This window comes from Chiroxiphia lanceolata, chromosome 19 (assembly GCF_009829145.1).
Source record: "Chiroxiphia lanceolata isolate bChiLan1 chromosome 19, bChiLan1.pri, whole genome shotgun sequence".
Lineage (NCBI taxonomy): Eukaryota > Metazoa > Chordata > Aves > Passeriformes > Pipridae > Chiroxiphia > Chiroxiphia lanceolata.
This window is the reverse complement of record NC_045655.1, coordinates 4,293,516-4,316,961: the sequence shown is the minus strand read 5'-3', so window position 1 is coordinate 4,316,961 and position 23,446 is coordinate 4,293,516. Positions and strand designations below refer to the sequence as shown.

At 49.9% G+C, this 23,446-nt stretch overlaps 1 protein-coding gene across 5 annotated transcripts in view; it reads right to left on the bottom strand.

The window, feature by feature from the left end:
* SEPTIN9 (septin 9) overlaps positions 1-23,446 on the bottom strand; it is a 138,773-nt gene that overhangs the window by 74,868 nt on the left and 40,459 nt on the right. The window lies entirely within an intron of this gene.

Here is a 23,446-nt window from a genome sequence, read left to right as displayed (position 1 = left end):
ACTGCTGCCTCCTCCCCACCCCTCACACACTCTCAGTTTCAGCACCTCTCTCCTCGCTATCTGATGTTTCTCCCTTCCCGTGTTGATTCAGATCCTGCCCTCTTGACCCTCTTTTATCCTCCCCACCCTGTGTTTTAATAGCATCATTTTAAAGTGATGATACCCACTGAAATGTGTCCGGGCACATCAACAGGAAAAGAAAAATTAATGGGTTGGGCTTTTAGTCCACTTTGGGTGAACCATAAAGAAAAATCATGCAAAGCAGTAGTACTGTTACCAGCTGTCACTGCAGATAGGATGTGCTTCATCACTGATGTCACACTTTAAATTTCACATCAAAGTCTGCAAACACCAAAGATTCCCCAAGACTGTACATGAACCACAAAATGAAACCAACAGTACCAATTTCTCAGACTCAATAAGCTCTAGGTTTTCCACGCTGTTAATAGCTTGATATTATAATCCAAGCAAAGGCATTACTTAAAAACATGAGAACTGCTTAAACAGTCTTGAGAACGCACCTTTAAAATAGAGGTGTGGTGTTTCAAGGTAGACACAGTGGTTTTCCTCCCCTTTGACAGACAGCAGCACTCAGCTCTTTCGTTTCTTGCCCTCCTGGTGATGTCAACCAACATATTACAGCAGCACAGGGAGGAACAGGCTCTGCACCTCTGTGCATCACCAGATGGAAATGGAAATGCCTCCCCATCCAGTGTCTGTAAAGCTCCTTGGCATCTTCCCTGCCTGAACACCATTACCTGTTCCCGATGCCTTGGAGGAGAACAGGAATGAAGGTGGACCTGTGGCTCCCGTGACACTGAGCTCAGCCCCAGGGGCTGGGTCCCTGCTGTCCCCACCACGGGAAGCAGTGGTAGCTGCCACATCACACAGGATGATCCCCCATCGCTGGCACTGATTTTTGAAAGAAAGCATCTTATTTTTCCCTTTGCAAGTGCTCATACGCAGGTCACGTCCGCAATCCATTTCTAACAGGTAAAAATGTAGTTGTCAATAATTAACTTTGTTACTGATCAAGAAAAAAAAGCCACTTTGTTAAAAACTACGGATGACTCCCTCAGTGGAAGAGCAGAACACAGATTAGCCTTTTGCAAAGGATCTTAAGGATCCTAACTCCCCTGTACACCCTCATCACAAGGCTGTAGAATAGATTTAAAGTAGGGAAAAAATGAACTAAGCAAGCGAAGCTAAAAATCATTACTGTAAAAAAGACTTAAAAAAGCAATAGGGTCATTCTGAGGAAGGACCAAGCACATCTTCTGATGTTCAGAGTCTTGCAAATCCCACAAGATTCAGTATCAGATCCACTGCCTGGAGTTTGGTGGCCCCCCTCTGAACTAGGTCACACAGGAACTGGTGTGACACTGTGATGGGGGCTCTGTTTTTGAGGTCAACTGGAGGCAAGAAAAAATAAACCACTAGAAAAAAACCTCTATTGCTTGATGGATTGTGAGTAGTGAGCGTCATGATGACGTTTGCCGGTCTCATGGAGCTGGTGAAGGAGCTCAAAGCACTTCAGCAAAAAGAGTTTGAGGCAGTTTGGTTTAGTCTCAGTTCCTCGGGTCACTCCATGTTTCCTAAGCAAAGACAGTGTTATCATCCTGGATCTAATAAAAGTTTAGCAAATCAACGGGCCTCGACGAGAGCCCCAAGAAGTGTGAAATAAAATATCCAGACTATAAGTAGGAGTTCCTTTTCATTAAAACCAGCTGGTTAATATTGCACTCATGTGCACCTAAGGCACTGAGAGGGGGGGAGAAAAACGGAAAATTACAGCAACTAAAGAATAACAAGTATATCCAGAGCTCTAATAGTGCATATTTAAAGCAGGAAGGTATGTAAACAGCTCACCCTACAGCACATAACCCAAGTGCCTGCTGGTAGAGGAGGAGCAAGCTTTCCTCCAGGGAGATAAGCCCATCCTTCTCTCTCTTGGAGACCTTCTTGCCCTTTTATCTGATTTAGCCATGTCAGAGGCATGGCTTTACAAGACCAAAACAAATCATCCACTTGTCCAATCTGTGCATAACCAAACACCATTTCATCTGGTTTTCTACCTGCATATTCAACTCCAAAGCTTATGTTTAGCTAAATGCTTCTTCTAGAAAGACAGGCAACCCTGGGAAGCTGAGCAGCCATCCCAGAGGGATCTGCCTCCTCCCCTGGAATTTGTTTTTGGGGTTCCCCATCAGCATAGCACAAGCGTGTGTCGTATTCATCCAAATGCAGTTTTGGCACAGCCCCTGCTTTGCCCTTTTCTGGTAGATCCAGGAGATTAAGGACCCTGAGCCTTCTCCTGGTGAAAGATCTCCCACACTGATCACATCACCTACACTCCCTTTGATAAAGTAATCAGGTTCTGCTCCTTCTGTCCTTGTGTCAAGTATTTCCTTCAGTCGTTTATCTGGCTTTTCTGCTCCTTTCTCCCTACATTTCACAAGTGTTTGTCATTGGATTTTAACTTTTATCTTAAAAGGAACTCACTTCTTAAAAGAGAGAAGATCACATCTCTTCTATCGCTGCTCCCCTTGCTCACACAATTGATGGTCTCACTCACTGTTTTTACTGTATCAGAGGCCTCACCTTAAGCTCCTGGTTGGATGAGACCTTTGGGATACTCTATACAGCAACTGCTGTCCAAGACAAAATCCCTGTTCTGCAAACCCTCCTGGCTGGAGGAGGGTTTTAGGTAAATGATTTTCCTTACTGGTTTACATTACAATGGAAATATTTCTTTTTCCTTTCTACCATAGGCCACCGTGAGCACTGACTGCCCTGCCTTCTCTCCTTCACCATCACTGTGCTCTTCAGATGAGCAACAAACTTCCTGCAAAGTTGTTTTGTTGGCCTGGAAGGGATTTCCTGCCCTGAAAAGGCAGTCTGTAAAATCTGCTGATCACTCAGTTATAGATACCAAGCTAAAATTAGATCAGTGCCATGATACTGGCAGATGCAAGAAACCTTGACCCTTGCCCTCTGGGTACCATATTACCCCTGGGCTCTCCTGCCCTCCAGGCAGTGAGATGCCTCAAGGGCTTCTCCAGATCCCAACAGACCACAAGGCAGAGTAGACCTGGAAAATCACAAGAGAGAAAAAACCCCAAAGAAACAGCAGGTATTGGTGTTAGAAGATCCCTTATCAAGACAGGCTAAGGCAGAAAAGGGACTTTCCTATCCAAACACTTTTTAAACAGCACTGTACAGTTTCCTTGCAGGCTGCTAAGAATGCAGTTTTTCAGGCAGATTTTCTTCCTCCCACAAGTCTAAGTTTTTCTGAACTCTCGCAGCTCTTATCGGTCTCACGATCTGCTGCAGTCATGAGCATCAGGCTGGGTTAGAATGGGGCCATGAGTCATTGTGGCTACCTGAGCCTTAAATTATCCCCTACACAAAAACAGGTAATTCACTCACAGGATCTTCCCCTTCCTCCTCCTATTTTAATTAGAAAACAAAACTCTTCTATAAAACACTTTGACCAAGACTCACTAACCAAAACTACTATGTAGGAGCTGCTAAATATTACTATTAACCACTTAATGTTTCTTTTGAGAGTCAAATATCTTTTCTTGCTGCTGATCAGAGATGAAACATCCTTCCCAGCCTTTACGGGAAGGTTCAGTGGGTGGGTGGAGGCACTTGAGACACCAACCCCATCATCCCCACAGTATCACTGCCAGCTCAAGCACAGGGCAGCATTGGCAGCACCGACACAGAGTAACAGGTAGAAACAGACACATAATAACCCAGACGAGGCAGATTTTGAAGGTGAAGGAATGGTCAATCACAGCTCTTCTCTCTAAGCCAAAAAAAAAAGGCTGTTGCCATAACCTTCCCTTCCACTCCTCTGCTCCCTGCAGCTGCTCAGTTCCTGTGCTGCTTCTGCCCAAAACCCATTTCTGCTTCCAAACCCACCAGGAGGAGGCACAGCCATCTCCATATCACTGAGGCACATAACAGGCATCGCTCACAAACAGGGAGCTGGCAAGTAATAAGACCAGAGCTGGCTGTGGCAGGGAGCAGTGCTGAACCCAGCTCCCAGATCCTTGGGAATGCTGGTGTTACTGGCTGGGGACGAGGTGACTCCGGAAGGAAAACCAGAGACACAGTTCCCATCACCTCCGCCCATAGTTTCATGTGGATGACAGCATGAATCCAGCCCTCATTACGCAGAAATTGTCATGAAAAAAGGCTCTTTCCCAAGACTTCAGGCTCTTCCTGCTTCCAAAGGAGTAGGAAATACAAGGAAGACGGACGCACTTCAGTGCTAGTCACACTTCCCTTCCTTTGCAAGGAAACTCAGATCATGGGAAAAGTTAAAATGATTCAAAATAGGTTTGCTGATTTGAGATTTCTGGATAGTTAACTGGTTGTTTTTTTTTTTTTTGGTAAAGAAAACACAAACAGATCTCACCCCTTAGTGCCACACAGCTACACAGCCCCCATCACCAACACAGAACCAGAGTTCTGTACTGAAAGGATCAGGTAACTCTGAAGACCAGACAACAGAAAAAGGATGAAATCTGGAAGAATGATGGAAGGTCAGTACCTAAAGGGCTTTTAATAGAGGCTTTGCTCACGAAAAGAGCATCAACACAAAGGTCCTCGCTGCACCAGTGGGTCCCAGCATGACCACGAGCCACCGACACCACACAGTCAAAGAGAGAGCAGTCCTAAAATGTATTAAATGAGACACTTCCAGCAGCAAAGCAGAAATCACTAGTGCTCCATCTTGAGTCATCCTGGCTGCCCAGCATCACTCACACACCACGTGAAGGTGGAGAGGGGATGGGGCTGCCCGAAGCATCCCCCGCAGATGTGCCACAGGGGAGAGGTGCTGCAGGCAAAGATCACCGTTGCCAGGGGAACAAAACAAAAAAACCCCAATCCCAACCCAAACATGGGTATGGCATAAACAGATCAATAAGAGAGGAAATGAGAAGATGATTTTACCAGCTACTGATAGGAGATATAAAGGGACTGCTGTGAAATCAAGGGTGCAAAAAGGCAAACAGGTTTCCGTTTCTAGGAAATTAAAAATGACCAGGGGAAGGAGACGGTCCCTGAGCCTACAGCTTCTCAGATATTCAGTGCACAAACAGGGGACACAGCAAACTTGGTGTTCTGGAACAACCTTGGAGCTGAAATGCCCCGCAGGAGCTGGGTGGGTGGAGAAACAACTACAGACGCTATGCTCCTGCAGTCCCCTCTCCCCACCTCCAGCAGGGACACTGCTGTGAAGATTAAGGCTTAACTTCATCTCAGGTTTAACTCCATGAAATCTGTGTGCAGAGTAGATACTGGCTTGTTCTTGAACAGGGCAAGGAGATGCATCACGTGTCATTACACTGAACAAGGCAAAGGGAGGACCAACATCCATCCTCTCACCCTGCTAACCTGAAAACAGAGTTGAGTCTGTCCTGCAACCCATATGTGCTCATCCTCGATGGGCAACAACACCTCCACTGCCTCCCTGGGCCTCCAATGAGGTCACTTTGGGCTCCACAAGTGCTCAAGTGGGATTCAAAGCAGGCACCTGGTCCTGCTGCTTGCCAAGTGGAAGGATGCTGTAGGTCGGCACTCCCCATGCTGGGCTCCAGCAGCACATGGCTGGGCAGGGGGGCACAGCTCTGCCCCCCACCAACACCCTCCTGTGCACTCCAAGCCTTGTCAACTCCAAAGAGCAATTGGGCTGTTTACCTGGTGATCTGTAAGCACTCACTGTGCCCCCACCAATCCCATGCCAGGGCTGGAGCCCAGCTTGAAGCATTTCACACGGAGACAGTGATTTTGGCTATTGTGTGTGCTGAGAACCTGGAAAGGGAAATGCTGTCCTGAGCCTGGGCCAGGAGCATTGTCCCAGCCACCCTGGTGCTCCCAGGAGGGCTGTGGTGTCCCCAGCACACTGGTGGAGCAGGCTGGCAGCCCACGTGCCTGGGAAGGGAAAAAGGAAGGGAAGGGAAGCACAACTCCCTGGTGTTGATTAAACAGCAGGGGACACTTGCAGGGGAAGGAAATGGAAAGAGGATCAGGAACTGCATCTGCCTGAACCTCAGGCAGTTAAAACAAACTCAGTCTCAAGCCCTCGCTCTTCTCATTTAGTTTCAGGTCAGACGTTCCTAAGAACCTGGGAGGTGCAGTTCAGAATCCAAGCAGAAAACCGACTTAATTACTTTAATTATTTTTAAAAATTAGTTATTAATTACGGCATTTCAATATTAAGGCCAAACAGGCACGAAACTCAGCATCACATGACAGCACAGATGTTTTAATAGAAACAAGAGGCTTCAGGAACCTTGCTCATCCTCTGATGAGTTTAACACACACAGGGCCCAGCAGATTTCCATTGGAAAACCTTCCCATGTGGCTGAGGGTACATTTGACTCCAGAAGGAACTGCAGTGCCTGGGCCTGAAGGCAGGGAACACCTTCTCCCCATTTTCAGTGCTTGCACACTTATGGTAGTTGCAGGGGGGGGAAAGAGAAGGAGAAGGTCAGTCAGAACACTGGACCCCTTGGATAGAGACCATTTCCAGCATCGTAAACTTCCCAGCAGTCCCTAATTAGGCAGAATTTGCAGGAATAAATAAACCAGCAGTGCTACAGGCATGCACTCCACTTCCAGATGTGCGTGTCTCATTTTCACGTGGTGTCCGAGGCAGGGCTGGAAACTCCATCCCCGCACAGCAAGGGGAGGAGGAGGCACAGCGCAGGCTCCCCACCCCGAGCCCACCCCCTCAGCAGCCCCGCGGGTACAAATCCTATACCATCCTGCCTCCCCCCACACATCCCAGCTGCCCTGGGCACTGTCCTTCACCCTTCCAGTGCTCCCCATCCCTCTCCCATCAGACGGGGCCACCAGAGCCCCACAGGACCCTCCCATCCCCGCTGCAGAGCAGGGCGTGAGCTGGGAAATGGGCTGTTACAGCCCCTGCCTCTGCTGCTCTCTCAGCCGCCTGCTCACGACCTTTTCAACCCAAAACTTTCCAGTCATAAATATACCAGCTTATGGCAGGAAACTTGCTTTTCTTATGCTTCTGCCTCCTTCTCAGAGAGCCATTTCCAGCAGCTCACACTCCCTGCACCAGCCCCTGGTTGTTTCTCCCTGCTCCTCCGAGACATTTCAGGCACGCATTAAAATCTGCTGCAGCACAAAGACCCTAAGACTCCCTGTAAAGGCTCAGGAAGCACCAGGAGCTGCAGGTCAGGCCTCAGGAGCAGATGTACCTCATGATCTCCCTGCTTACATCAAAGGTTTTATTATTATTATTTCTTTTTGACATAAACCAGTTTGATAAGAACAATTCCCAGATGGAGCTGCAGCCCCACACCCACTCGGTTTCCTCTGGGCAGCATGGACACAGTGTGGGAGCTCACTGCACAGTGGGAGGAGAACATAAGGGCAGGAGGAAAGGAAGGAGAGGAAGAATGAATACAGTTTTCCTTTCCTTTTAAAGGCTTTTGCAGATGCCAGTGAAAGGAGCAGCAGGGATGCTGAGGTGTGGTAACAAGAACCAAGCACCACCAGTGGCTTCCCTTTGCTCCAGCTCCACCACTCAGGGATGGGAAGGATGCACAAGTGGACAAGCATCACTGCCAAGGTCCATGGGCTGTGTGCTCCCACCTCCACACAGATGGGAATTTGGAGTCACCCTGCAATGGTCTGGCCAGGGGAACCGTGCCATCAGCTCCAGCACTGCTGCTGCTTGGGAGAGCTCGGCAGGTCTAACATGGACACGCATAAAATTAGGCAAGATCAATGCTGTTAAACTGCTGGGCTCAGGGAGTGCAAATGGGAAAGAGATGGGCCAGCCTGGACCCACAGAGGGAGCAGCTGCCTTCAGCAAGGGCAAAGTCTGCCTTGGCTCTTACACCTCATTAAACTGTCCACTTGAAAAGTCTATTACAACCCTGTCAGGCTCACACCAGAGACACATTGAAGGTAACCCCCTCTAACCAGATCCCAGTATAATCCAGCAGACTCCAGAGACCGAGTGAGCTGAGCTGTGCTGGGCACTGCTAAAGCAGCAACCCCAAGCTGTGGATTCTGGAGATCGACCCCAATAACAGGAGGCAGCCTGGGAGATCAGACTCCAGCTGCTTTTCCCTCTGGAAAAGCAGGGCAAAGGGGATAGCAAAGTCCCCTCTAACCAGCTTTCTGACTAGTACCACCCTCTGCTCCCCAGTCCATCTCTTACACACCCAGCCCTGACAACACAGACTCAGCGTTTTCTGCAGATGCAGAAGTTGCACAGCTGATTTAAAGATCTGGAGGAAAAAAAAATAAAAAAATCCTGATTCAACATTTTTAGGGGAATTCCCTTCAGCTTCCTCTCCCTTTCCTGTGTTCAGCCACTGCTGCCTGTCCCAGCTCCTGCCCATGCACAGCCATGCCTGTGGGCTCCCCACCACTTGTTCCTGCTGAGATTAAATCATTTCTGCAGGAGAGACCTGACACTGTCACCAGCACTCTTGGGCTCAACCCTGCCTGCTAGAAGAGACTGTCAACACCAAGCATCATCCCAAGCAGGACAACACTTGGGTTTCCCCCCTCCACATCTGCCCCAGTGCAGCTTTCCAAGAGCCATCCCGTGGCACAAGCCAGAGCCGGCACACATGGCTGGGTGAGGCTGAGGATTTCAGCCTCCAGAAACAAAAGAGGATTGGGAAGAAAAAAAAGAAAAAGTCAGTTGGGAGATGTGCTGCAAGCAGGCCAAAAGCAGGGCCCATCCAGCGTTTCCCTAAATGGGAAAGAGGCCTGTGAGCACACTGGGGGCAGAGCACCAGCCACGGAGAGAGAGGGCACCAAGCCAGGAGGGAGAGGGGGAGATTTCTAGCAAGCAATACAAGGGGGGAGAAATTCCCCACTGGCAAATTCCCAACAAATGGAGCAGCAAAACCCTGGGGATGGGCTGAGTTTGGGGATCCCAGAATAGGGCAAAACTCAGAGGCACTTGGGCAACGCCTGCATTGTCACCAGCCACAGGGCACAGCCCTTCCTGGAGAAGTTGTACAGAGCATTTTCGTGCAGGGTATTGGGCAATTAGCTCTGACACTCGTGTTTCTAGATGAGGACAGCAGAGTTGAAATGTCCTGAAGGAGCAGAGCTGGCCCTGCTCCCCTACAGTGACAGCCAGGGTTGGGCTATCTCTGCCTGCATGCAGCTCATCCTGTTTGTGCCCGTAACACCTGTGGCCAAGCCCAGCAGGGGAAAGGGAACAGAGAAAATTCCCGTTTCCAAGGAGATGTGGTCACTACCATTACATCAAGCCACATGGAGATCATGTGGTGCTCATCTGCCATCTCTGGACTGCAGGCAGATGCTACCCCATCATCCACGCTGCTCTCTGGTGAGCTCAGCCTCACTCTGCTGACTTTTGTTAATACTTCATCTTTCCAAGTCTAGAATAACCACATCAGGTCAGGGAGTATTGGACTAGATGTTCCACTAGCAGAATTAAACAGTCCCTGTTTATGAGAAGTTAAAATAAGGTAGGAACTAAATCTGAAATGTTTTTCCTTATAAAGGAATGACAGGAGGAAAGCGCTGCATGCATTAAGCATCAGCCTTTCTCGTTCAGCAGGGACTGGCAGTGTCTGTAAGCTCAAGGGATGTTGTTATTCCCACACAAGTAAGCACAAATACACCAACACAGCCACGTTTACCTTAACACAAAGGAACAAGCTACCAGACCTGAGCTCTGTCCCTACACACCTTCCTTCTCCCCACACCTCCAGAAAAAAAATCCTGCCGCACAGAACCCCCAGTTTGGTTGGTTTCACAACCAGACAACACTCCTGAGAGTCAAATAAAACTGCCCTGATGCCTCAGTCCAGCACCAGGGTCGCTGGGGAGCACTATCCTGCAAAAACGTGTGCCTTGATGTGTCAGCAAGACCCTCCTAACAAGAAGGCCCTTGGTCAATCTGCAGACACACAACTGTTGCCATCAGCTCCAGCCACAGATCTGCACATCCCTACCAGGGGCATCTCATCTGCAGCTCCGCTCCACTGCCGTAGGTGGTTTCCAAACAAACCTTCTCCACAGCGCTTGCTTGTAACTTGGGAGAGCATTTCCTGCCAGCTGGAGGCTGGACAGCAATTCCTGCACTGCAGAGAAATGCTAACAGCCCAGAGAAGCTCCAGTTGCCTGCTCAGAGCCAGGGATGGTGACCTGACCCAGAAGCAGGGCTGGGCTGTCCCCGTTGTCACCATCCCCTGCACAGCCCGGACACTCACTGAGGTCTGCAAGCACAATGCTCTCGTGCAGCTCTGGTGAGCCAGGCATGGTGGAAGCAACTAGAGGCCAATTTGCACATAAACAGCCAATTAGTTGCAGAAAGAGATGCCCACTTGGTCGCTTGCCAGTCTGTAGACAGATTTAAGACATGCGGGAATCGAATCTCCGGTCCAGATATCACTGTGGCCAAATAGGCCACCTCCTCTACTGGCCTCTGGGAGAGCCTCTGGCAGCACAATAAAAGGAGTATTTAGCAAAGCTGCAGACTTGTTTGAAAAAACTTGAGGACGATGAGCCATTTTGCAGCCAAGCTTCGTATAAACACATTGATAATGCTGTTAGCATCAGGCCAGGGATGAATAGGGCTGCATGGCAACAGCAGGCTCCTCTGTCTGCCTCAAGAAAGCCCCTTTCTTGCAACCCACATGTTTAATCCATGATCTGTGTCTGCTGCCAGCCGCAGTCATACCAAAATCTGCTCACCTCATCTATCTTCTATATATCCACGGATTTAGGTGAGGTGGGAGCGCAGGCAGAAATGCAGGGCTCGCTCACAAACTCACACTCTGTTCTGTGCTGCCCTGCTCTTCAGCAAAACCTCCTTCCCATCTTCATCAAACACCTTCATCAGTGTTCAGTACAGAGATGGAGGCCAGTGGTGTGGAGCAGCCACAGCACCCTCGTGTCAGAGGTGGCAAAAAGCTTCAGTGTCCACGGCTATGATGAGGCTCATCTGAAACCAACTCCTAGACAAGACCCATTTCTGTACGCTGCCATGGAATCATTGAATGGTTTGGGTTGGAAGGGACCTTTAAAGCCATCTAGTCCAACCCCCTGCATCAAGCAGGGACATCTTCAACTAGGTAATGTTGCTCTGAGACCTGTCCAACCTATCCAAGGTACATGTCTGCGTCCCGCTGCCTCTCAGGGCACAGAGGCTGGGGGACAATCCAGCACCAAAAATCAATGTCACCAATTGCTCACAGAGACCCTCTTGCCTCACGTCCCCTCTGCACCTCTCAGAGAGGGGCTGTGCCAGCACTGTCAACAGGAAACAGTCTCACCAACCACACCATTAGCTGAGATGTGAACACACCAGCAACAGGATCAGAGCGTCCTCGGTCTGCTGAGGACAACATTAGGTTTGGGACACTTGGATTCACCTTCAGTCATGTTGGTGCAGTCCCAGAATAAAGCCTGGGTGCTCATCCCTATCGGGTCTGCCGTGATTTGGCTGTCACTCTGATTTGTGTCGCTCAGCAGCTTTGCTGAGCACTGCACAGGTTTGTGCAGCTCCTGGTCCCTGGGCTCAGCCAACCATGCAGTGACTACAGTCAGCTCCACAACTGCACAGGGACTGACACGAAACACTCGTCCTGGCAGAGGAGGAGACAACGTCAGCAGAAGTCAAACTCCTGTAAATGCACTCGTGAAGACACTTCACTGAGTTTGAAGTGAAGTTCAACCTTTCCTCCTCAGCTACTGCTGCCACCTTGCATCACTCAGACCTGCTGACCAGCCACAACCTGCCAGAGATTTCCATGGTCATTCCTGTGTAGTCATAAACATTTTATTAAAACTATGGAGCAAGCACTCCACAGCATAATGAATATTCATGCTGCCTTCCACAGCTATGAAATGGAATCCCAGCACAGTACAAGCTCTGCAAAGTCTTCTCTACCCGCTTGAAAGGCACAAAAGTGTGGGAGTTGAACAAGGATCGGTATTATCCACTAAACCACAGGATGAGCTTTGCAGGAACTGGCAGGCTGGATTGATTCCAGTTGCTAAAGAAGGCAAATAGTGCAGCCCAGCTCTCACATGCCAGATGTGTGGAGCATCTGCAGATTTGAGAATGTGAAGACACCCCGTCCCCATCCCGAGAACCAGGCAGTCTCCCTCACACAGCCCCAGCAATGCCTCTGCCTCAGAGGCAGAGTGGCACTATCAAACAATTCTTTATTTTCCTGAATTAGGCATTAAAAAGCATTTTGAAGACAGTGCATCCCTTTTACATCTTGCAGGCTTCTGGTTGATAGAGAGAAGAGCTGGCAAAACTCAAGGAAGGCTGAAAATGGAATAAAACAAAATAAATTCCTCATCTTAGAAGGAAACAGGCACAGCCTCTGACAAAGGAATAAAATAAAATAAACCCCTCATAAGGAATCAGCCACAGCCTCTACACACCACGGAACAGTCAGGGAAGGTCTGACTGGAACTACATTAAGCAGCAGAAGGATGGTTAGTGGAGATGAAATGGGCATATTCCAGGGAGAAACCAATCCAGACACAGTTCTAGGTGTCCCACACTGTCTGGGGCTCCCAGAAAAGTTTCCCATCCCAAAGACAAGGATCTCTTTGCATCTCATCACCACTCCTGATCTTTTACATGATGATAACTCTGTTTTTCAACCATATCCAAAGACAGACTGCATGTCTGTATCTTCCTGCTATCACAAGGGCTTCCCCAGCCCATACCAGTCACACAAGAATGAATTTCCAGCCCCAGCAATTAGATCTGTTCAGCATTTACAGGATGTACTCGGGCTCTGTTTCCCTTCAGTGCTTCTCCTGAGGGAGCTGTACAGCTCTCCTGGAGCAGCACTGGAAGATCCCACAGGAACAGCCACATCATCACCCAACAAGCTATCCAGAACTCAATTATGAGGAGAACAAAATCTCCCAGCCTGGCAATGAAAGGGCCCCACTATGTGTTAACTGTGCTTTTGCTTCCTTCCCCTCTGACCTTCACACCCAGAGCTGGGAGCTCCTCAAGCCAAGCCCACTGACAGCGAGCACTGTCCCAGTTTGAGAGCCAAGAAAAGCCCCTGTGGATTAGAGCCTGTTGCTCCATGTGTTGTCAGAAGAACATAGGGCGTCAGAAATCACTCGAAGGGCCAGGGACTGTCATGTATGATCCAGATTTATTGCTACTCTCCTTCCTCAGGGCCCCTAGAAATCTTAAAGTGCCCCAGCTCCAGGGCAAGCCCGTGAACTGCAACTCCTCAAAGCCCACGTCCTGCTGCTCTCCACTTTCCCGCTCCACCCAGCCCCAGAAGCTCCCAGAGGTGTGGCATCCTCCTTTGCCTGCCAGTACGGAGATAAACCTCAACTCCTACGCTTTCCTCAGGAGAAAAACCTGATTGTGGCGCAGCAGGAGTGCAGGTCCAGTTCCTGCAGCATCCTGAATGGATGGAAAGTCACATCTGCAAGAGGGGACTAGGAAGGCATAAGGAGGTGAGAGACTCAGGTGGAGCCACACAAGCAAGTCCAAACTCCTGAGGATGAACCTTCCCTGTGCAGGTACCCCAGCCCTGCTGGCCTGAGCCTTCTGCTGTGTCTGAATCAGTTCCCAACAACTTCTTCAGCAGCAGCAGGCGCTGGGCTGACCCAAAGCCACATCACACACCCCACAGCCGGATCCTGATGGCCGTGCTCTGCCTGAGGTGGCTCCCATCCCTTCCCAATGTCACAGGGCTGCTGAAGCTTCTGGGGCAGCTCTGCCTCTTGCAAGGGACTGTCAGCAATTTGCAGATTGCATGTCCTGGCCTCGTGCATAAAAGAAGGATGTTTATATAACCCGAGGAAAACGCCAAGCGCAGCAGGATTGCCAGGGAATACGCTTTCAGCTGCGGGAGCTGGTGGAGCCCCGACAGCCCCTGTCAGTCGAGAATCTGCCTTTAACTCTTAATACTAAAAGGGCAACTTCCTATTTAATGGAAAATAGCAAAGTCCTTGCAACAGAAGATGTTCCTGTTCACAACAGATGCAGCTGATGAGCACTGTATTGAATCCAAGCGGCCACTTCCAGTGCTTCCTGAGAGTCCAGCTCCCCACAGGGCAAATTCTGCATCTCTGCTGCAAAACACCAGGTTTGGTGGTTGTTGTTTTGTTTTGAAAAACAGTTTCTTTTCCAAGCCAGGAAAAGGACTGAAAACCAGCCTGGCTTTATTGCCCATGCAATACCGAGGAGAGGGCTATGAAGGGAATATTTTTGATGGGTTATTTGGATGATGGATTTAACACACCTGCTTTTAAAAAAAAATAAATCTAATTTGCAAGCACCAGTCTGCCTTGGAAAGCAGCTCCTGACATTAATTCACTTTTCTAACAAGAAGAAAACTTAAAGCATCCAAAAGGCAATGCAGAGCAAGTCAGGGACCTGGGAGCCAAGATCTAAAGGAACTGGAGGGAAACTTGTGACAGCTACGTGGAGCTGAGGACCTCAGCCAGGCAGAGGTGGGAACAGCAGAGGTACATGGGTTTTGGATGGACGTGATACCTCCACACCTCGTGCATCATCTTACCATCCTCACATATATTACCACACTCTACACATCCCCAGACACTGCTGACCTACACAGTTTAATGCAGTTCCTTTTTAATGTTTAAGCAGAGAAGGAAGCATGAGAGGCAGTTCAATTAACTCAAACGGCTTCTCCCAGATGGCCAGAGGCAATTAGGGAACAGTCCTGCTTCTGCTGGTCCTTTCCAGCTGCACGAGACTGTGCATCAGCTCCTAAAGGGATGCAGGGATTGTTGGAGCTGGGGGAAGGAGCAACCTGAATTTCAACCCAAAACACAACATGAACTCCTGCTAAAGTTCAGGTAACCTCCTCCCCCTCAAGCTATCCTTGGGTTTGCACCGGATTTTAAGCCAGAAGCAGTGAAATTTGACAGGAAAAGCTTACACTTCGGATGCACTCGTATGTCAACAGCTAGAAGTTTTTTTTTCATGGGAAAATCTGTCAGCAGAGTGTCCTGAGCACAACCAAGGTGCCTTTGAACAGTATGTCCTGACACAGAACCGGATTTCCAATGATTTATGTTGTGTAACACTTGCTGCTGCCAGGGCAGCACAGAGGGGCTCCCAACAGGCACAGGGGACTGACAGCCACCAAAACAACCTGCAGCCTTGAGCAAAAGGGAGTTTTTCCAAGGAAAAGGAGCACATTGCTCAGGTTTGATAGATACTTAGGGTTGTAGGATGAACCATTTCAATGCAGAAAAATGGGGGCCACAGTACTGGCCTCTTGTTTAGATTCACATCACTCTGTGAGTAACAAGCAGCAAAATAAACCTCCTCTTGCTCTCAAAGAGAGTCACAGAATGGTTTGGGTTGGAAAAAATCATCTCCTTCCCACCCCCCTGCCATGGGCAGGGACACCTTCCACTAGATCAGGCTGCTCAGATCTCCATCCAACCTGGCCTTGAACACTGCCAGGGATGGGGCATGCACAGGGTCTGGCAAATGAGCAAATCCTGGGCAAACAGGCAAGCCTGAGCTTTCCCAGAGACGGAGCAGGGCCCAGGTCTCTGCTGGCCTGCAATAGGAAACAGCACAGGCAGTGAGAGGAGGGGGAGGAAGGCGTGGAGCCAAGAAAGGGAGAGCTCAGGCTGAGTCCCCACCCCTCCTGCTCAAAGCCCTCCCGATACCCCTCCTGCTGCCTTTCTGTTTTCTTTTCTCCAAAATATGCCACCTTTTCCTCCCACAGGTCTCCAGCACTGCCATCATCCCTGCAGCTGCTTCACAGCCCTTCAGTTCCTATGACTAAACCACCTCCACATCATCCACTGTCACACATCCCCTTCCTCCACCCCTCGGTCCCCTGTGCCACTGGCTGTCACCTTCTTGCCTCTGTACAGGGAAAGATGAAGTTTCCTCTCCAGCTGCAGACAAAGGGCTGCTCTCTGAGTAGCCTCGAGATGGCAAGGGAGCTGTGGAGCTGTGACAGAGGTGAGTACAGGGCACCAAAGGTGGATCTTAACCAACCTGGGGAACAACTATGAGAAAAAGGCCAGTTTTAGCATCCCAGCTGCTGTACAGCTCTGGGTGCACGTGTGTATCCACAGCAAACCAAGACCAATGCCATGACATATCTCTTAGCATGTCATTTTGGAGCAAGGCTGGGAGCAGGCATTAAAACCACGTACCTCTGCCAGTTCTCAGGGCTTCACATGAGATTCAGCAACATCCCCTGTGGTCCCACAGCACAGCCAGCAAAAAGCCTGAGTACAGGGCCCAGTACCACCAGTAAGACCAGTCTGCTGGAACAAACTGATGAGTAAAGGGGAGAGAACCCCAAAGCACAACCTTCAATTTAACAGGCCACTCCAGTGGGTGTCCCAAGGGGTGAAGAGGTACAAGAACAGGAATCAGGAACAGCCTTTCTGGATGGAAACACTGCCTACAGCACTCAGCTCTTGCTGCAGAGGGGAGTGGGGAGGGAAGGGTTTCCTGGGCCGTGGCCAATACTGCTGTTTATGGAGGATATGCCTTCCCCAGGGTGTGTTTCAATGGAGAGCACAACACACACAATTTCACAGTTCACTTTCTCTCTCCACCCACCAGGAACTTCATATTTTCTGGAAAAAAACCCACCCCACAGCAACCAACCACAGTTGTTTCCAACAGGGCTCCCTTCCCTGGAGAGCAGCTGTCAATATGGATGTCAACCAGGGCTTTTTAGGCAGCTAAAATCAGGTTTGACCACTTCTCCACTTGAACGGAGCAAAAAAATGCAAGAGAGGGAAGAAATGGGAAATATTCTAGATGCTGAAGTCCATCTCTTCATGGCCCAACAGCTCATCTGCTCTCAAGGTTGCCTGCTTTGCCTCCATCCTGACAAATCTGTGAACACTTACTTAAACACGAGCCCTCCTGGTGAGCGTTTCTGGAGTGGCAGCTCCAGCCATGTCACTCCACAGAGCCAAGAGAAGCCACAGGGAGAAGGAAAACAATTAAGCAAAACTGCTTCAGGTTTGGGAAGGGGAACTGGGGAGGAAGCAATCTGAGGGAAAGGGCAGGTCCATACCAGAACATCATCTCCGGGGGGAGAGAGGGCAAAGTTTAAAGTCTTCAGCAGAAGACAGCAGGGAAGGATGAACAGAGGGGAGTCAGATGGCTCTTGCTGATGACTAGGGCAGAAAAGAGTCAGCTGGTGCTCAGTGGTGTTCTAGCTGTGAACATGGCACTGGCAGCACCAGAATCCCTCTGGAGGAAGTTGTGCCTGCACTTGCGATGACTGAGGAATGGACACTGTCACCTGAGAAAAATTCCCATGTTTTGCTCTTTTGCCCACACTCCCCAGCAGAGACAGATCCAGTAAGAATGATTTGTGCCTCCAGCCTGATGTCCAGCTCCACCCCATCCCCACATCTCAGATTAGCACCAGCCTCTGCCTCCACCCCTCAGGGAGCCTCATCCCAGCCCTGCGTGGGGGTGCCGGCATCTCAAAGGGTCAGATTCCCAGCTTTATCATGGCAAATCCCTCACAGCCGTCCAGCAGCGGATCCCGAAGTGCCAATGAAAAGCGGAAAGCGTCTACCTCATTTTCCACATAGGAAGTGAGAGCACACGTGTTAAATGATTTACGCAAGGATACAGAGAGATTTAGTGGAAGAGCAGGAAAAGGACTCCGACAGCTCCGCTTTTAACTGCCACGAGATACTCCCTCCTGCTGCAGCTTAAATCCTGACTCACTAGTAAATAAAAGCTGTGCCAAAGAACAGATCTGCTTAGGAGAGGGGAACCCTGTTGCTTTTAGGAGGGGGGCACCCTGATGTTTTTAGCAACACAGTGAAAAATACCCATCTACTTTACTGCATAAAACCCCTCCGTCTAAGCACATAAATCAGAATTTACTCTCCCCGGCTGTAAGCCTCAGCAGTCATTTGCTTTTTACAGCCAGACACAACCTTTCGGAGGGGAAATTCAAGCGGGCTGCTGGCGGGTGCAGGGAGATCCCGGGGCAGGGGATGAGCGATGTGGATGCGGGCAAGGAGGCGGGCAGGGACTAGCGCAGGGGGAGGGCTGAAGGAGGCTGGGGCAGGGGGCTCGGGGCAGGGATTGCGGGTAAGGTGCGCAGACAGCCCCCGCAGCCCCCCGAGGCCCCGCACTCCACACCCTGACGGTCCCATCCCGGCCGCTCCCGCTTCCCGAGGCTGTGGCTGGGCAGGGAACGTGGCAGCGCCCACAGCTCATCTCACCATCCCCGAGGGGAGCGCCGGCCCGCAGCCCCGCATCGCCCTTTCCCGTGGCCGCGCATCCCTGTCCTGCAGCAGGGACCGGGGTCCCACCCCCGCCTGGTCCGTGGCACCCCGCTCACCCCGCTCCCAGCCCCGGCGCATCCCCGGGGATGGGGATGAGTCACCGGGAGTGACGGACTCGTGAGTCAGAGACGAAGAACAAAGCCTCTGGGGATGGTGACATCCGCCCTTCGCCCACTGGAAATCAGTGACCAGGACTGCCGGGATACAGCTGCTGAAGTGCAGGATGACCCCAGAGGGGTCTCAGTCACCTGGCCCCAGCAGGTACAGCTCTCAGAGAGGCATTCAGGTGCTCAGTGAAGCCAACCAAGGCGTTTCTTATGCAGGGATCCCCCTCACAAATGTGCTAAAAAAGCAGCAAGGGGTTTCTGGACATTCTTTACAGGGAATAGGTTTGCAAAGGTCAGGTGAAGCAGCTAAAAAAAGCCTCTTCTCTCTCCTTAACACATGGTGTAGCCAAGGAAACAGGTCTCTGGACTGGAAGGTGGGAGATCTGAGGCTGATCATTTGTGCAGCCCCAGGCAATCGACTCTTTACAAGTCATCTTGTAAAGTGACATTTACAGTGTCTGTCCAAGTCCTCAGGATTTGCCTCCAGTTACACTCATGGCAATCATCACCCAAAACCTCTGACCAGAGCTGGGGTCCCTGCTTTTCAGCTTCCTAGGTGTCCTTCAAAGCAACTATTCCCACCAATTCAGGATTTTAGCTCTTTCCATTTGCCCCTTTAAGCCACCCAGATGGATTCAAACACACATCATCACACTTCATCAGAGATGTTCAGCCAACCAGAGTCCCTCCATCCCATGTGTGCTGGGCCCCCTGCCAGGAATCAGGCACCCAGAAAACACCCAGCATCTATCAAGGATGTGTCCCCAGCCCTCAAAACACCCATGCCAGCCTCTCTCTTCATCAGCAAGGCCTAAGACACCAAAGCTCCTCCTGCATCACCATGACTAAGACATTGAAGCCGTAACCCTGGAAAGAAAAAGCATCTGAAACTAATAAAGAACCCATATCCTGCACCCTTGGGAAGGAAAGGAGAAAGTGTTACATACATGTAGGCAGTGCCAGCTGGCAGAGGGGGGGCTGCCAGTGTCTACAGATGCTGGCCCAGGTTGGGAAGCCATGAAGGGAGAGCCCAGCACTGGGGGAGTCATGGAGAGTCTCATTTCAGAATATATGGACCAATTCCTTCATTAGCAGCCACACCAGAGGATGCCCACACTTCTGTGCCTTGACCCCACTTTTCCAAACCTGATGGGATTTTGAAGAATCAACATTTCAGACAACAAAAGCACCAAAATATGAGTATTTCTCAGCTCCAATGTGTTAGAGATTAAACTTATAGTTTGCCTTGATGATATGGTTAAATTTTCCAGACCAGCCAGCCAGTAATGAAATGCAAAAATGCTTTTATTTCCACAGCCTCAAGCTACATCGTGGTAAAAGCTGCAACCTGGAGATGCTGCAGAGGTAATGGCAAGCTCCCCTCAATTCCTGCATTCCAGCAATCACACTTAGCACCCACTAAATTGGTTTTACTGGAAACCAGAATTGGCTTCAAGGACAACTACTTCAGTTTATAATTATCTAATCACAAAATTAATGCAGACCTGCTTATGCAGCACCAACTTTACATGGACCAGGCCATGGGAAAAAAAAATTAAAAAAAAGAAAATCTTAATTTTGATACAAGACAGACCTTTTTTACAGTGAGAACAATCAATCACTGGAACAAGCTCCCCAGGGACATGGTAGAGAGATGCATTGCAGGAGATTTTGAAGATGTGATTGAGTACTGTGCCAGATAACCTCATCTAGGTTCCCTTTCCCACAAAAGGCTGGACCAGGGTATCTTTCGGCATCATTTCCAACCTGGGCTGTTATTCTATGAAAAAAGTACACTTTCTGATTTATTGTGTGATTATTTGCTTGTAAAGCTAATGCATTTTATTCACCTGTAAAACCATGCCCATTCTCCCCCCGAGCCACAATCCAGAGCTTTTTATAAGTCTCTAACAACACCCTTGGCATCAGTATCCCAAAACCTTACACTGAAGGGCCATTTCACTTCACCTGTACTCAAACAACAGCTCCATCCAACAGCATGGACTCACAGTCATCCCGTGGCAGGGATGCAGCACCTGGTGCCAGCATAGGTTGAATCAGTATAACAACACCAGCCTGAAATTCTAGAGGAGAGAGCATAAAGACTCTTACTCAGCCACAGGGAAATTACTTTTCAGTGTTGGTGCTTAGGAAGGGAGAAGTTGCCCTTGCAAACACAAGCTGTTGGGAAGAAGCAGTGTTATAGCCCAAAAACTCCATTAGAAAGGGGTCATTCATTGTCCATGACATTGGTGAAGCACAAACACAAAGGATGCTGTCTCCATCAGCTGTCCAGAGCAGCCACCAAGCACTTGTAACCTGCATGGAACAGCTTCAGATCCTCCCCCCTCCCCTGTTTTAGAGACTCATGACACCCTTTGCTGCAGTGTCAGGACAGCTCTGAGTTTCCAACTGCACTGCTGAGCTCCCCGTGCAGGTGGGCACTGCTGCAACCCCCTTCACCAACAGGGAGCTTCAGCACAGAGACCCAAACACCAGGTCCTTACCCAAAATCAAAGGGGAATGGGAGCACAGCTGCCTTTTCCTTGCGATTTACAGAAAATACGAGGCAGAACAAGAAATTTCACCTACATTTTCTCAGGTATAAGACTGCTCCTAAAATGGGACTTGCTACCTACCAGGACCTTCCCTGCTGCCCACATGATGCCAGGGTCTGGCCACAGAGCCCCGAGCCCAATTACAGCACTGACAGCAGGAGGCATCACTGCTCTCTAACAAATGACTCTGTCCATTAGTTACAGCTGCAAGTACTGTGTGGAAAAGCCAACAGGACACAGATATTGTGCTTCTGAGATCATTAAGGGAACACAAGACATGTGTTGACCCAGACATACTTCCCTAACTACGTACTTGTTCCTACTCAGCATTATGGTATGCTGGACCTTGGAAGAGCCCTGACTTGCATGAGAAATGTCCTCCCTCACCCCAGCAGCATGGGAATCACTTTGCTGGGAGGCTCCAAGTCATCCAGCAAAGCACAAAGCAGGAGGGCAGGAAGCAAAGGAGCTCCTGCCCCAGGGTTGGCCAAGTCCAGCAGAGCGGTGTCGAGGAGCGTTACCTCTGCTGTCAGGCCAGAGATGAGTTGTGCCCCACAGCGGGACCATATTTAACAGAGATGAGCAGAATTTCCAGCAGATTTAAGAGCAGACATCAGGAAATGGATAATGCTTCATACCTTGACGTGCCTCAGACAACTGCGGGAATGCATCCCCAGGCCAGGCAGGAGCTGGCAGCCAAGAGCGGGCTGGGAGCAGCACGGAGCAAACTGTGGACACAGCGTCTGCGGAGGCAGCTCCACAGCCTCACCAATCCCAGACCCTTCCCTGAGAGAGGGACTGCATGGAGCTACTGTTAAATAGGCCAAAACCCACAGCCACAACAGGTTACTGCAGAACACCTGGGGTGAAGGGAAGCGCTTCAACAAGAAACTTGGCTGGAAAAAAAAAGGTTTCGGGGAGTTTTACAGGGCATCAAATACTGCAGCAAGACATGGGGGGAAGCACCAGATAAGGACATGAGCAGGACAGTGACAGCAGAAGGGAGGGCTACAGACAGACCATCAGCCACCAACAGGACAGACAGAAAGGTGACCCTGAGTGCCAGGGCTGGGTGAACACAGCGGGATCTGACAGGAGGTGGAACCATTCAGACTGTAAATGCACGACCTGGTGCCCCATGTGAGTGTGTGACATGCTGCAAGCCAGAGAAAAAGAAATATGCCTGATTAACAAGGTGTATAGCTGTGAGAAGACCACTAAAAAGAAACATGTTAGGCTTTTACCTGCCATTTCCTAGGAATAACAAGGACGCCAAGAAACCTGAGACATGGAAGACAGCAAGAGAGATCAGAAGAAATCCCTCTGCTACAGGCATATTAAAGATTAACTTCTACTTAAAAAGCAATAAAGAAACAACTGTATTCCCTCACAGCAACCCTTCATGTCTCCAGCAATCACATACAGGGTCCCTACTTTCCTTTCCTGTTGCTCAGTCCGGGCACGTGGTGCTTTCTGGGTGGCTCTGAGGACACCAAAGATGCCCTGTCATGCCTGCTCAGCCCCTGCAAACAGGGGCTGTGTCCCTGCTGCTCAGTATGATGTATAAACCCACGTTAAACTAAGAATATCACACATAAATGGAGCCATAGTGGATACAGAGAGTGATCACCAATGGGTCAATGAGCAGTTCATCCCTCTTTCTACACACCTATAGCCCTCCCAGCTGCTGGGCTCTGCCCAACATGTGCCCCTCACTGCAGTCAGGTGTCACAATCACCCATTCATCATCATTTGTTAACTCTTAAAATGAGTTTTCCCATTGCAATTTCGAAGGTGACACTAATAATTTCCCTGGGAGATCAGATCTCCCTTGCCATTCTTTCACCCCAACCATCACAGCAATCAAACCCCACTGCTCAGGGAGTTGCAGACCCTTTTCTTTCAAGAAGAGGTAAAGAGGCCCCGCGGCGTTCACAATTAAGGCTTTGTAGAGAGATCCGGGCTCAGCAGAAGAGAGCCATCTGCTAGGGAAAGACAGGAGAGCCATCTCCAGGCCACTGCCACCAGCGCAACCTGGCACTGCAGGGAGAAGGAGGATGGGAGGAGCACCCAGAGCACAGCTCCCCAGCCCTGTGTGTGGAGAGGCATACCTGGAAACCAATTAATTTAGAGCTAATGCTTTTCATGCAGTATTAACTTTTAGAAATGCGTGAGAAATGGTTTAACCGGATTAAAAGAGACTAACAGGTTCTGTGAGATTGTGTTTGTTATACAGCACCCACAGGTGCTGAGACTGGCACCTTGCTACAGACCAAGGAAGACCCTCCCTGCCCCAGAGCTGGCAGTGAACCAGGCACAGACCCACAGCATCATCTCACACCTTCAATGCCTTCCCCTGAAGCACAGGGTGTTTGTCACCACCTAAAAGAGGATTCTGAGTCAAGGATTTCCCCTGTGCAGGAAAGCCTGAGCTCTCCCTGGGCAGAGGAGACCCCTTGGGACATGCCCAGCTCC